Source organism: Mus musculus, chromosome 12 (assembly GCF_000001635.26).
Source record: "Mus musculus strain C57BL/6J chromosome 12, GRCm38.p6 C57BL/6J".
Taxonomy (NCBI): Eukaryota; Metazoa; Chordata; class Mammalia; order Rodentia; family Muridae; genus Mus; species Mus musculus.
In genome coordinates, this window is record NC_000078.6 from 65,300,085 (window position 1) to 65,316,293 (window position 16,209).

The 16,209-nt window shown below is 38.3% G+C and overlaps 1 pseudogene; it reads left to right on the forward strand.

Annotated features, from left to right (window-relative positions):
- Window positions 1-11,722: 11,722 nt before the first annotated feature.
- On the forward strand, window positions 11,723-11,846 carry Gm52019 (annotated as a pseudogene).
- Window positions 11,847-16,209: the final 4,363 nt, after the last annotated feature.

The window sequence follows — 16,209 nt, forward strand, 5'->3', positions numbered from 1 at the left end:
CATTCAGCACGGCTTAATGTGAGTAACAGGGGAGCAGCTGGCATTTTGGAACAATCTCATCGTGGGTATCATTTGCTTGCTCTGTAGCTCTTTCCTGTGAGACAGTGTTCGCCACTCTTCTGTGGCTTCTAATTCCTTGAACCACAAGTTGGAGACGCTGTTTATGCTATGCTATTTAACAATATCAAAGTGCCAAGGTGATGGTTTAATGAATCGCAGACAGCATCCAGGGTAGGAAAAATTAACTATGTGTCCTGAAAGTATGTTTTTTGGTCTTTCTTAAAATTGCTGCCAACTTATGCCTAATTATAAAATCAACCAAATACTTAGAAATATAAAAATACTATTAAGAACTATTGCCTGTCATAAGTACCCACTTAGTTAGCTTTGACATTTCCATCAATCAAAACATTTTGAAAGTTATACACTTCAGATGTTTTATAATTTTGTTCATTAAAGGCTAATTTACTTTATTTTGGACATATAAGTGTTTTGTCTGCATGTCTATTTGTATACCTCATGTATGCCTGGTGCCCAGGGAGGGTGTTGGATCTACTGGAAGTAGAGTTACAAATGGTTCTAAGCTACCATGTAGATGCTAGGACCTGAATCTAGGTCCTCTCTGAGAACAACAAGCACCGCTGAATCATCCGTCTCATTTTTGAAATGTAAGACCTTTAGAAATGGAATCATTGGATAAGAAATAATGCACATTCTAGAGGGGCCTTGGGGGGGTATTGCTTTACTAGAAATTGAATCTAGGTCCTCACACATGCCAGTATTCGACTCTGAGGCATAGCTTCAGCCCTGTACTGTTTGTATAGACACTTGAGACAGTGTCTTGCGGTGTAGGCTCAGCTTGCCTAGAACTTGCTATGTAGCTTAGGCCGGTCTTGAATTTGCAGTCCTGCCTCAGCCTACTGAATGATGGCTGGGATCCCAGGCATATGCTACCCCTGCCTGTCTGATAGTCTTTTTTTCTTTTTGTCTTGTCCCAATATAGTTCTTTTTTCCCCTGACAGTCTTAATATTTGTACTATATTAAAAATTTGGTTACTTTTGTATAAAGATCAATTTAGTTGCTTGGTAAACTTTTAGTAACTTTTATGAAATCACATTTAACCTAATGATTACATTGAAATAATCTAAAAATTACCCCAGAAACTGAAGCCTTTGTTTCTAAATATACAACTTAATCATCTAGAACAATTTGTACTTAGTAAATTTGAGTTTAAGACACATAAACAGATTTCTTTGAGTTCTGATATTCTAGTCTCTCACATGACTGAAATAAATGTCCTGAAAGCCATTAAGAGCTCATCATAGCCTTCATAGGACAGAGGGCCTCTCCTCCCATTGATGTTCAACTAGGCCATCCATCCTCTGCTGCATATGCAGCTGGAGCCATGAGTCCCACCATATGTACTGTTTGGTTAGTGGTTTAGTCCCTGGGAGCTCTGGGGGGTACTGGTTAGTTCATATTTTTGTTCCTCCTATGGGGCTGCAAACTCTGAAACCAGGAAAGGGGATAACATTTGAAATGTAAATAAAGAAAATATCCAATAAAAATAACAATTTTCCTTGACAGAAATAAAAAATAAATCCATAAAACTAACTAAATAAATAAAGCCATCAAACCTAAAAAAAAAGCTCATCATAGTTTGTTAATATTTATCCCACAATATTCTTTCTTTGTTCCCCTTTCTCTCCTAATCTTCCTTTTCCTTCCCTGAAATAAACCTCCCTTAATATCTGTCTATATCTATGTATTTATGTATGTATGTATGTGTATACATAGAAATATAATAATATATATACATATTATACAATATATATACATATATGTATTGTATATTCCATACATGATAAAATATATATTTTATAATAGTTTGCATTCTGCATGAGAAAAACTTGTGAAATCCTCCTTTCCTTCTCTTTCTCTCTCTCTGTCTTCCTCTTTCCATACCTCCCTCCCTCTATCCCTTTCCTTTCCTCCCCTTCCCTTGCCCTTCCTTCCTTCTCCTTCCTTCCTTCCTTCCTTCCTTCCTTCCTTCCTTCCTTCCTTCCTTCCTTCCTTCCTTCCTTCCTTCCTTCCCTCCCTCCCTCCCTCCCTCTCCCTCCCTCCTTTGCTCCTTTCTTTCTTTCTTTCTTTCTTTCTTTCTTTCTTTCTTTCTTTCTTTCTTTCTTTCTTTCTTTCTTCCTTTCTTTCTTTCCTTCCCTCCTTCTCTTCTTCTTCTTCTTCTTCTTCTTCTTCTTCTTCTTCTTCTTCTTCTTCTTCTTCTTCTTCTTCTTCTTCTTCTTCCTTCTTCTTCTTCTTCTTCTTCTTCTTCTTCTTCTTCTTCTTCTTCTTCTTCTTCTTCTTCTTCTTCTTCTTCTTTTTTTTTGAGACAAGTTTTCTCTGTGTAGCCCTGTCTGTCCTGGAATGTCCTTTGTAGACCAGGTCAGCCTTGAACAGAGATCACAGAGATCACAGAGATCTGCCTGTCTATGGAGTGCTGGAATTAAAGGCATGTGTCAACCCTGCCCCCCTCTAAGATGTGATATTTTTGTTCTGACTTTGACTTATTTTTCATTTAAAAATTATTTTATTTCTTGAGACTGAAGTATAGTCCCATCATTTCCCCTTTCCTTTCCTCCCTCCAAACCCTCTCACAGACCTCCTACTTGCTCTTTCAAAATTCATAACCTCTTTACTCATTAATTGTTGTCACGTATAACAATTCTTTCCAAACACATGAGTATAACATGCTGATTTCCATAGTTGCTGCACTAGTATAGGCATGCATGCTGTCGTTTCCATTTATAGCCGCACTAGCATTTTTTGTCCTTTGTTTTCCTGATTGTTGTTGTCTGGCTTGGGTGAAATGGAATCTCAGCATACTTTTTATTCACATTTCCCTAACAGCTAAGGGTGTGGAACATCTGAAAAATACACGGACTGGGGCTGGAGAGAGAGCTCAGTGGTTAAGAGCATTGGCTTTTCTTCCAAAAAACTACAAAGTAACTGTCTTTAATTCCAGTCCCACAGATCCAATTTCCTCTTTTGGCTTCTGTGGGTACTGCAAGCACACAATGCACAGACTATACATGCAGGCAAAACAGCCATATACACAAAATTAAAAGGTAAAAAGTCCACATGTGTGGTCATTTAGATTTTATACTTTTGAAATAGACTATTATAGAATACATATTTTATCATGTATGGAATATAGACTACATATATTATAATATATATGTACATATATGATTGTATATATTTCTGTGTATACACATATACATTTATACATTTATACTTTTGAGAACTGTCTGTTCGTTTGTCCATTTATTTATATTGATTAAATAATATTTTTGGTCTTTAATACTTTACTTTAATATATTCTAGATATATTAAGTTGCCGGCCTTCAGAATGGAGTAGGTCTTGGGGGTTTTATATGCTTCCTGACGTATGCATTTCTCATTAAAAGATTAAATTTCATTAATTTGGTTAAAGGCACAAAAAATTTAGTACATTTGAGTACAAATAATTGACACATTAAAAACTAACTAAGACCAGGTCCTGTCCATAAATAAAATGAACAGGAAGAACATAATCAGTGAAAGACCTTTAGGAACCTAGTGGAAATGGGCTCCTCTGAGATTAAGGGCTAAGCCATCAGCATATGGCAAGTGTCTCTTTCAACCCATATGCTAATATGCACCGCCAATTACACAGGTATTGTTTAAAGTCATGGATAGAGCTTAACTCAATGATTGACATGCTTTTGTATTATTACTTATGTAGTTTGTGATTTGGGTAGTTTGCATTGGCAGTTTTAATTTCAGATTTAGGGAGGAAGGACGGAAGATTGTTACTATGGGTTTTTCGAGATGTTATATAACTCAAGTTTTAGCAGATTATGATTCTAACCTTCAGAATTAACTTTTTATCAACGAATTTTAGTCAGAAATATTCTTTTGATAATTCAGAGTCACTGCCAAAGTCAGTAGCTTGCCTGATAGTTAAAACAACTAATTTAAAAAGTTAACTTTGCACTCCCACCAACAATGGAGGAGTGTTTTCTTTGTTCCACATCCTGGCCAGTATGCTGTCCCTTGAGTTTTTGTCTTAACCATAAATATTGGTATAAGGTGGAATCTTAGAGTCCTTTTGATTTAAATTTCCCTGATCACTAAGGATGTTGAACATTTCTTTGTTTCACAGCCATTAAAGATTCTTCTGTTGAGAATTCTTTGTTTAGCTCTGTACCCTATTTTTTAATTGGGTTATTTGGGTTGTTGTTTTCTATCTTCTTGAGTTTTTATATATTTTGGATATTAGTCCTCTCTCAGATGTAGGGTTAATGAAGATCTTTTCACAATCTATAGGCTGTCCTTTTTTGATATTGATGGTGTCCTTCAGCTTACAGAAGTTTTCAGTCCTGTTTATTAATTGTTGATCTTAGCACTTGAGCTATGGGTGTTCAGGAAGTTGTCTCCTGTACCAGTGAGTTTAAGGCTATGCTGCACTTTCTGTTCTATTCAATTTAGTTTATCTAATTTTATGTTGATGTCTTTGATCCACTTAGACTTGAGTTTTGTGCATGGTGATAGATATGAATCTATTTGCATTTCTCTACATGCACAGATACAGTTAGACTAACACCATTTGTTAAAGATGCTTTCTTTGTTCCATTGTATGGTTTTGTCTTCTTTGCCAAAAATCAAGTGTCTGTAGTTGTGTGGTTTTATTTCTGGGTCTTTGATTCGATTCTACTAGTCAGCCTGTCTGTTTCTATACCAATAGCACACACATTTTATTACTATTGCTCTGTAGTACAGCCTGAAATTAGGGATGGTGACACCTCCATTATTTTTAATTGTATATGATTGTTTTAGCTATCCTGTTTTTTGTTTATTTTGTTTTTCCATCTGAAGTTGACAATTGTTCTTTAGAGGTCTGTAAAGAATTTTGTTGGCATTTTGATGGGAATTATATTGAATCTGTAGATTGCTTTTAGCAAGATGCCCATTTTCACTATGCTGGTGAGAGTGCAAACTTGTTCAACCACTCTGGAAATGAATTTGGCAGTTTCTCAGAAAATTGGGAATAGTTCCACCTCAAGACATAGCTATACCACTCCTGGGTGTATAAACCCCAAGATGCTCCTTACCTATTGGAGGAATAAGGATAGCAACTCATCCACAAAAACTTCCACCCAAAATGTGAACTGCCTACAAGATATGCAGGGACAAAGATCAAGCAGAGACTCAGAGAATAGCCAACCAAAGACAAACCCAAATTGAGATCCATCTCATGGGCAACAACTAATCCCTGACACTATTAGTCATACTCTACAAACAGGTCCTAGAATAACTGTCCTTTGAGAGGCTTCACTGAGTAGCCTATGGAAACAGTTGCAGACATCCACATCAAGGAGCTTGGGGAGTTTTGTAGAGGAGTTGCAGGAAGGATTGACAGGCCTGAAGAGGATAGGGACTACACAGGAAGACCGACAGAGTCAACTAACCTGGACCCTTGAGGGCTCCCAGAGACTGAACTATCAACTAAAGGGCAAGTATGTGTTGGATCTAGGTTCTCCTCACCCCCTACCCCCAGATATATGTAGCAGATGTGCAACTTGGTTTTTGTGTGGTTCCCACCACAACTGGAGCAAGGGGCTGTCTCTGAATCTGATGCCTGCCTGTAGATCCCATTCCTCTAACTGGGCTGCCTTGTTTGGCCTCTGTTGGAGAGAACACACCTCTTCCTGCAGTGACTTGATGTGCTAAGTGGGGTGATACTGGGAGGGGGGAGAGGGGCTTCCCCCTCTCAGAGGGAAAGGGAAGAGAGGAGTGAGGGAAGGAGCCATATGGTGGGGACTAGGAGGAGAAGGGCTAATAATATTGGAATGCAAAGTGAATAAATAGATACATTAATGAAAAAAGTTACAATTGTAGCCAGGCCTTGTGGCATGTGACTTTGAACCCAGCACTTACAAGGCAGAGGTGGGAATCCAATAATCCACATGAGTTTGAGGCTAGTTTGTTCTACATAGAAATTTTAGGACAGTCAGGCACATAGAGAGACCCTGTCTCAAAAAAAGTTTCTTTGTGCTCCAGTCTTACTGCTATTTAAGAACCACAAAAAGAATAGGTAAGGCAGTCTTTTCATACCTATCACCTGCAATCCATCCCTTATCCTGGAGTCTGTTCCAGCCACAGCATCATTTGGGACCAAGCTTGGACCAGCTTATCTGGGACCAGGAAAGGAATCCCCTCTATACTTATTGCTTGCAACTCTTTATCTACCAGGCTGATTACTGGAGCCCTACGGCCACTTGAGACCCAACCCAGCATGGACCAGAATCAGACATGAACACCTTCACCCTCCATAGTCTTCAACCCCTACACAGTATTTGGATCTTGTTTTTCTGACCTGTCTCATAGGATTTACTCTGATGTTGACAAGGGAAGGTAGTCCTCTTATCCCCTCTGACTGTCATTCCTCTATGGCCCCCATGAGCCTTCTCTAGTCAACTCTCCCATAATAGCAGCTTAATGGAAGCCCAGTAATACTCTCACTTAGAATTCCCTCACTCATTCCCTTAAATAATCTAGTCCGCACCTCACCTCTAATGATTGAACAAAAAAACAGGATTCATTTTTTAATGTCTGTAGGAAGCACACATCACAATCAAGAAAGACAATGTCTTTGAGTAAAAAGATGAAACATGATGTTTTAAGGAAACTGAAGCAGAAAAGAAGCTAATTTAGCTATTCTACTATTGGACAAAATAGACTTCAAACAAAAGCAGAAGAGATAAAGAAGGCTACTTCATTCTTATTAAAAGAACAATCCATCAAGAGGTGATTGAAATTTTAAACATATGTTCACCAAAAACAAATGGAACAAACAAACATTAGATTTAAAGCCACAAATTCATCTTACCACAGTAGATGTGGGGACTTCAATAACCCACTTACACCAACAGACATACCATCTAGATACAGATTAAATGAAGAAACATTGGAATTAAATGGCATCATCAATCAAATAGACTTAACAGAAGTCTACAGAATATTCCACTGAAAGATTAAAGAACATGCATTCTTCTTAGGAACACATGGGACATTGCAAAATTAACCACATTTTGGGACATTAGGAAAAAAAAACTATCTAGTACAAAGATCTAAAAAAATTCTTGTGTTTTTTTGTGTGTGGCTACAATGGAATAAAGCCAGGTATCAACAATATTGAAATTGCATAAACTGTGTAAATTCATGAGGCTAAACAACATGCTACTGAATGGTAATTAAATCACTAAAGAATCAAGAAGAAAATTAAAAAAAAAGAATATAATGAAAAAAATCTCTGGGACACATTTAAAACAATCCTAACTGAGACATTTATAGTGCTAAATGTTTATGTCAAAGATTTTGATATCAAGTACATAATGTAATGAATCACCTTAAGGCCCTGTAAAAATGAGAACAAAACAAATCAAAAAATAGCAGATGGAAAAAATAATTAAGATCAGGAAAAACATCAATGAAAAAGAAACAATACATACAATCAGAAAACAGAGGTAGTTCTTTGAAAAATAAACACAATTGACAAATCCTCAGCTAAATCAATGAAAATAAAAAGAGAAGACATAAGCTAGTAAAGCTAGAGAAGAAAAGTTAACAACGAATATTAATGAAATACAAAACCATCATGGAGGTTATCATGCAAATCTATATCCTATTCAATTGGAAACCCTAAATAAATTATATGCTTCTCTTAGTGTGTATGACCTAACCAAAAAGAGCCAAACTGTAATAAACAGACCCATAACCAACAATTAGATTGAATCAACAATAAAACTCTTCCAACAAAACCAATTGCAAGACCAGGGAGATTCACTAAAGATTTCTACCAGATCTTCAAAAAGGAACTTCCACCAATACTATTAAAATTATATTACAAAATAGTAATCAATGACTCCAAACTCTTTCTTTTTTTAAATTACCACAGGACAGTTGCACCATTTATTTGAAATTCTTTTTTCTTTTTTGATTTAAGTTTTGTTGCATTATGATGAGAAAAGATGCATAATTTCAATTTATCTGAATACAATCAATTGAACAATACTGAAAATACATGTTTTTCTTAATATAAATTTTTAAATAACTCCAAATATGTTAACTGTATGATCTTTTACATATATCACTCTTAGTTTTTTAAATGAACATATATAAAGTCTTTTTGTTTGTTTGTTTTGTTTTTAGTAGAGGTTAAAGTCTTGGCTCTTACTGTGGTACAAACACAAAATAAGAACAGTTTTTGGTCGCTGGAGTTCATTGTAATAAGGCTGTACTTGAATGGCCCTCACATCACCAAAGGATTTTACCTCCACAGTAGATAAGCTAAGAGCTGACAGTTCTGCTGCACCAAGGAATGAATTGTAGGCATAGTTTTTAGATACAGATTTCCTGCTATGGTTGAAGCTATTTGACTTGAGTGATTGTCGTCATTCTCAGCCTGTAGGAAACAGGTTACATTCATTTAAGAAATGGTGTGTGTATTAAGATGGTTTATCCAGCTGGGTGTGGTGGCGCATGCCTTTAATCCCAGCACTTGGGAGGCAAAGGCAGGCGGATCTCTGAGTTCGAGGCCAGCCTGGTCTACAGAGCGAGTTCCAGGACAGCCAGGGCTACACAGAGAAACCCTGACTCATAAAAACCAAAAACCAACCCCCCCCCAAAAAAAAAAAGAAAAGAAGAAAAGAAAAAAGAGAAAAAGATGGTCTATCTATGAAGCAATTCATCAACTGTTTCAATGAACAATGATTCTGCTTAGAGGGTGGCACTCAGGTTCACTGGCTGTGATGATTTTGAAAAGCATTCATCTCAGAGTAAGAGTAACTTATAAAGTCCTCTTCTTCAAAATTGGTACAAAGCCTTCAGTCTTACTCTTTGCTGTTCTCTTATAAACCACCTCCCAAATTAATTGCCTACGTTTCTTTTGGCTGTATAAATAATTTTGAAATATGTAAGCTGTTATGAAAAACATGGTATAGTGTAAAAATATCAAATAAACAATCCTACTAATAGAGAGGCCGAGATAGGATAAGCATGATTTTAAGACCATTATGTGGCACACAGCAAGACCCTGTCATGTACAAACAAATAGAAAGTGCATATGGATTGTACAATATTGGACCTATTTCTCCTATTACCAAATTAGAGAGACCACAGGATGACAGCTGACAAATTTCAGATTTTAGATCTGAATCTTGCTTTTCCGGTGTGTTGGGGTATTCTCCTACTGGCTATGGTAGAAGAATTGGGTTCCAATGATGCCAAGTATCTTTGTTTTCTGTTGCTTATGTTCTTACACTTTCCTCATATTTTTGAAATTCAATCATTTAGGATATGTTGGTAATATTAATTTTCATATTAAGAGATATTAAGGAAAAGTGATTGTTACTTCATGTTAATATTTTTGTTAGAGGTGGAATTATGTTTCTGTGGGTTTGTTGAAAGATTACTTTCTTGCTTCTAGGGTGTAGTTTCCCTCCTTGTGTTGGTGTTTTCCATCTATTATCCATTGTAAGGCTGGATTTGTGGAAAGATACTCTGTAAATTTGGTTTTGTCATGGAATATCTTGTTTTCTCTATCTATGGTGATTGAGAATCTTGCTGGGTATAGTAGCCTGGGCTGACATTTGTGTTCTCTTAGGGTCTGTATGACATCTGCCCAGGAACTTCTAGCTTTCATATACTCTCTGGTGAGAAGTCTGGTGTAATTCTGATAGGTCTGGCCTTTCCACCTTACTCCTTTTAATATTCTTTCTTTGTTTAGTGCATTTGGTGTTTTGATTATTATGTGAGAGGAGGAATTTCTTTTCTGGTAAAGTCTATTTGGAGTTCTGTAGGCTTCTTTTATGTTCATGGGCATCACTTTCTTTAGGTTAGGGAAGTTTTCTTCTATAATTTTGTTGAAGATATTTACTGGCTCCTTAAGTTGGGAATCTTCACTCTCTTCTATACCTATTATCCTTAGATTTGGTCTTCTCATTGTGTCCTGGATTTCATGGATGTTTTGGGTTAGGAGCTTTATGCTTTTTGCATTTTTTCACCATTGTGTCAATGTTTTCTATAGCATCTTCTGTACCTGAGATTCTCTGTTCTTTCTCTAGTATTGTGTTGGTGATGCTTGCATCTATGACTCTTGATCTTTTTCCTAGGTTTTCTAACTCCAGGGTTGTCTCCCTTTGTGATTTCTTTATTGTTTCTAGTTCCATTTTTAGATCCTGGGTGGTTTTGTTCCTTTCTTTCACCTGATTGGTTTTTCCTGTAACTCTTTAAGGGATTTTGGTTTTTCCTCTTTAAAGGCTTCTAGCTGTTTACCAGTGTTGTCCTGTATTTCTTTAAGGGGATTATTTATGTCCTTTTTAATGTCCTCTATCATCATCATGAGAAGTGATTTTATTTCTGAATCTTGCTTTTCCAGTGTGTTGGGGTATTCAGGACTAGCTATGGTAGGAGAATTGGGTTCAGACGATGCCAAGTAACCTTGTTTTCTGTTGCTTATGTTCTTATACTTTCCTCCCACCGTCTGGTTATCTGTAGTGCTACCTGTCCTGGCTATGTCTGACTGGAGCCTGTCTTTCCTGTGATCCTGGTTGTGTCAGAACTTCTCTGAGTCAAACTGTCTCTGTGATCCTGTGATTTTGGGATTCTGCAATCCTGAGATCCTGGGTGTGTCCTAGCTCTTGGGAGTCAAGCTGCCTTTGGGACCTTGAGATCCTGGTGTGACCAAGCTCCTGGGATTCTGGGATCCTCTGATCCTGGGCATGTTAGAGTACCTGGGAGTAGAGCTGTCTCTGCGTGTTGTGAAGCTGGCTGTGGAGTTTGTGCCCAAGGTCTGCTCAGGGCACTGGCCCAGACAGACCAGAAGGCGACTCCAAACTCTTAAATCAGTATTACTATAATGTCAAAATTATATGACACCACAAAAAGAAAACTATAGACTAGTTTTCCTGATTAATACTGATTCAAAAATTTGCATTGAAATACTTACAAACTGCACTGAAGATCACATAAACTGACAGTACATCAGAATTAAGATGACTTCATTCTAGGCTTAGAGAAATGGTCCAATATACATAAATGGATAAATGTAGTTCACTACATGAATAGATTCAATTATGGAAATCACATGATTACCTCAATTGATGCAAAAAAGCCTTTGACAGAATGCAACATCCCTACATGATAAAAGTTGTGTAGAGACTATAGATGGAAGAAACATGCCTCACAATAATAAAGTCTATATACAACAAACTTCTAACCAACATAATCATAAATGGAGAAAATTCAACCGTTCCTTTGAGAAGAAGGGAAAAGACAAGGGTACCCACTCTTTCCACCTCTATTCAGTGTAATGCTTAAAGTCTTAGCTAGAACAACAAAATAATGAAAAAAGAAATAGAAGGGAACAAATAGGAAGTAAGGAAGTCAAAAGTGTTACAGATAATGTGATATTATACATAAAAGAACTTCAGTACACCACCAAAAATATATTAGCATCTTAAGAAAAGTTGTAGAACACAAAATTAATGAACTAACTCAGTTTCACTTCTTTATGTTAATGATAACCATACTGGAAAAGAAATCAGTGAAACAATGCCACTTACAGTAGCCACCAAATCCAAAAGTGCCTAAGAATAAGCCCAATTAAGAATATGAAATATCCCCTTCTGTCAATGGGCAAAGAGACACCTTGTTGGTGGTGGAGTTCTTTTATCAGTTAGGGCCGTTCATCCTAGCTTGATAACTGGCTTGGTGGCAAAACCTGTTTTATGCCTAGGACATATAAAAATCAAATCAAATCAAATCCAGGCAGCACACTGAGAGAAGAGGAAGACAAACAGAAAACTTTGTTCCTCCATGTCATGCTGTATAGGCAGGAAAAACACCCACAGACACCCTCTATCCCACAGCTCATGTGGGTCATAGACACACACAGACCCATCTACCACCACACAGCACAGCATGGGAGGTAGAAGACAGACAGAGACTTGTGGACCAACATGCCACCCACAGACCTGCCCTCTGGTGCACAGCACAGGTAGGTCAGAGATACCTCCTTGTCCAGAGGATGTCACCCAGGGTAGCCAATCTGCAGCAAGAACCACCAATTTGTGCAAGTATATTGTAGACAGGAGAGAAAGAGAAGTGGATTGGCTTGAGTACTATGAAGAGAGATGGTAGTACTGGCTTTAAAGGCATGAAGACGTCATGGAGAGCAGCCGAGGCTTGGCACTGTGAGGGGGCAGGGAAGGCCAATGGTGAAAGTGCAACCTCAGCTGCACTTGATGGCCCAGGACTGAAAGTGCCATGCAAAGAAGTTGAGGCTTGACACCATGAAGAGAGCATACTGGTGAAGCCTAGTTATAGTGAGGAAACCCCAGCATGTTAGAGATGCCAGTACCATGGGATGACCACCAGGAACAGTAGCTACAATGGAATAGAGTCAACCAGACCCTGGAGAGCTATAGAGGACAGAGCTAGAAATGTGACTCAAGCCCTTTGGAGGAGCCCAGAAGATCATGTGTAGAGCAAAAAGCTGTAAAGTTGAAGTGCCTTGGAACTGCCTCTGCTCCCAAGATGTTAGAAATGTTAGAGCCATGGAATACCTGTTGAGGAAAGCTACTAACAGAGCTCAAGAGAAAGAATTGTGTTGTAGTTAAGAAAGCCAAAGGAGTTGGAGATCTGAAGAGTGCTTTGACATAGATATGGAGATGCAGAGTTTGGAGTTTTCCTAACTAGTTTTTGGTCTTGCTTTGGTCCAGTGTTATTTCACTATGACATTTTGGAATGGTAATGTATGTCTTGTGACATTGGAGGTATGACTCTGCTCTTTGAATTTGATTTCTTACTTAAGGGATTACAGTTAAGAGATTTTATGAATCTCAGAAGAGACTTTGAATTCTAGACTTTTTTTTTTTAAATTTCAGACAGTCTTTTATTGAGGTGTGATTTTTTTGAGGTTTCTTTTTGTTGTTGTTGTTAGATATTTTCTTTATTTACATTTCAAATGTTATCCCCTTTCCTAGTTTCCCCTCTGAAAAACCTCTATATCCTCCACTTCCCCTGTTCACCAACACACCCACTCCTGCTTCCTGGCCCTGGCAGTCCTTTATACTGGGGTATAGAACCTTGACAGGACCAAGGGCCTCTCTTCCCTTTGATGACCGACTTGGCCATCCTATGCTACATATGCAGCTAGAACCATGAGTCCCACCATGTATTTTCTTTGGCTGTTTGTTTAGTCCTAGGGAGCTCTGGGAGTACTGGTTAGTTCACATTGTTGTTCCGCCTTTGAGGCTGCAAACCCCTTCAGTTCCTTGGGACCTTTCTCTAGCTCCTTCATTGGGGACCCTGTGCTCTGACCAATGGTTGGCTGTGAGCATCCACTTCTGTATTTGTCAGGCACTTATATAACCACCAAACCTAGACACTATTGTGGATGCAGACAAGAGCTTGCTGACAGGAGCCTGATATAGCTGTCTCCTGGACTTTTAACATTGTAGTGACTGTATAGACTGTGGGACTTTTGATGCTGGACTAAATGTATTTTGCATTATGCTACACCTAGGTATGGCCTTCATAGACTCATGGATTTGAGCAAGCCTATGGGCTAGGGAGTGGAATGTGGTGATTTGAATATGCTTGTCCCAGGAAGTGGCACTATTAGGAGGTGTGGCCATTTTTGGAGAAAGTATGCCATTGTGGGGGTGGGCTTTGAGAGAGCTTCCTTCTAGCTGCCTAAGGATGCCAGTCTTCTGTTTGCTTTTGGAACAAGATGTAGGACTCTCAGCTCCTCCTGTACCATGCCTGTCTGGATGATGCTATGCTTCCTACCATGATGACAATGGACTGAATCTCAGAACCTGTAAACCAGCTCCAACTAAATGCCCTTTATAAGAGTTGCCTTGTTCATGATCTCTTTACAGTAATGGAAACACAAACTAAGGTAGGGCATGAGACAGGAGAGCTGATCTTGCCTTCTGCTGTTGCTGGCCTAGCTGGAGGCAGTGCTGGAGAGCTCACCCAGATGGTACAGATAAAGGAGAGGAGGAGCTCTGACCAGCTCAGTTAACACCCATGCCAAGAATAAAGTCTCTGAGTTGGCCCACCCCAAAAATCTATATCATCTGTGAACAGTTGAGATGCATTAAAGGTCCAGTCTTTGTGATCCAAAGCTGTAGTATCTCCATGATACAGGGCAGCAACAGGATAACTGGGAGGGTCCAATATTGACAGTGTCAGAGATTTCAAAGCAGACCAATGATTTATTGCAATGAACACTTGCAAAGTGAAGGATGTGAGCAGAGAGATGTATTGTAGGACATACTGTGGCATACTAGTTTCCACGAGATATTTTCTATGCTGTTTGTTTGTTTGTGTATTATTTATTGGGAGGGAGGTTGCAAGGGTGGAGGGAAGTTATGAAGAGCCCAGGACATGAACAGAACTGGGGTTTATGATGTGAAACTCACAAAAAATAAATAAGTTTAAAAAAGAAGGTCAGCTTAGGAACTTTGGGAAGATCATGGAACACTTGCCCCTCTGGAAGACAGAGGCTAATTAACATTTCTCAGACCACAGGGCAGGAACCGACCTGTGGGCGAGAACACATTCCACAGGACAGACCGTTACCCACCTTCAGATAAGGGAAGTCCTTATCACCTCATTCCCTAAAGATCAATCAGTTTAAAGAGTGCATTGTTCCACTAATCATATTGTGCCTAGTTCCTGATGCTCTATTCTGTCCCTGGAAACCATATAAAAACTCGCAGAATGGGTGCTGGGGATCACTGCCTCTCCTTCAAGTCTGGGACAACCCCAGAGCACTGGAACAATAAATTCCTCTTGCTTTTTTGCATCAATTCCTGCTCCACGTGGCTCACTCAGGGGTCCTCAGTAAGCTAAGATTCCCTGGAGTTTTACAAAATATTTCTACAATGAAAATTTCAAGACACTTAAGAAATTGAAAATACAGAGAGGTGGGAAAACCTTCCATGCTCATGAAACAAAAGAATCAATATTTTCAAAATGACCACCCTACTGGTTGCCATAGTTCTGCCCAATCTCTAGCTCCTATAATTTTTTTCTCCCTTCTTCTTTGATGATTCCTGGGCCTTGGAGTGAGAAGGTCAGATATAGATTTCCGGTTAATGCTTGAACACTCCATAGGCATACTTTTGCTGATTGTAAGACTCTTTATTAACTTCTGTCTCCTGCAAAAGGAAGCTTCTCTGATGAGGAATGAGAGCTGTGCTAATCTTTGGATATAGAAACAACTATTTAGAAGACATGAGTATTCTGTACCTACTTCATAAAAATAATCTAGTAGGTTCTTCCCTAGGGCTTATGAACTTTCCAGGTCCTAATTCTGGGCAAGATGAGTAGTACTAGGCATAATTTTCCTTGGAGTAGGCTTAAGCACAAAGCTATTGGTTACCCTCATAACACCCATGTCATTATTGTACCAATGAACATGTTTTGCCAGGTTGGTCATGATAACTTACAGGGTTACCAGCTGACTAAAATTATTGATGACATTTCTTTCTCAACCCAGTATCTACATGGAACCTTCATAGCACCTTCTCATACTATGAAAGCTAGCCAGCTACTTTGTTCTCTAACCAAGTGTGTGGTATCTTCAGCAATAGGATCTCACCATCAAGTTCTGGCGAACAACCAAGAGCAATGGCAATCATTTATATTATTTATGGTTCTTTGAAGACACATTGACCACAGTTTTAAGGGAAATATTTCAGTTTGGAACTGGGCATCTAATTTAGCAACCTATGGTATCATAGGGTGTAACTCGAATTAAGAATTTTTATATAGTGTGTATGTATAGATGTGCATTTTTTATTAGATATTTTCTTTATTTACATTTCAAATGTTATGCCTTTTCCTGTTTCCCCCTCCTTTTAGTAGGAATCTTATAAAGCTGTAGATTGCAATTTTCTTTTAAGAAAATGGTGTTAGTTATCCTTCATCTTAACTTTTCCTTATTTATCCCGTCCATCTCCTAATATTACCTTTTCCCACTTTATACCACACATGTTCTACTATTCCTTCACTGTGGCTTCTTTCTAGTTCACTGGCTGCTACAGGTTAGAGCTTGATGTTCAGATCTGGGAAAAAAGAAAAAAAAGAAAGTA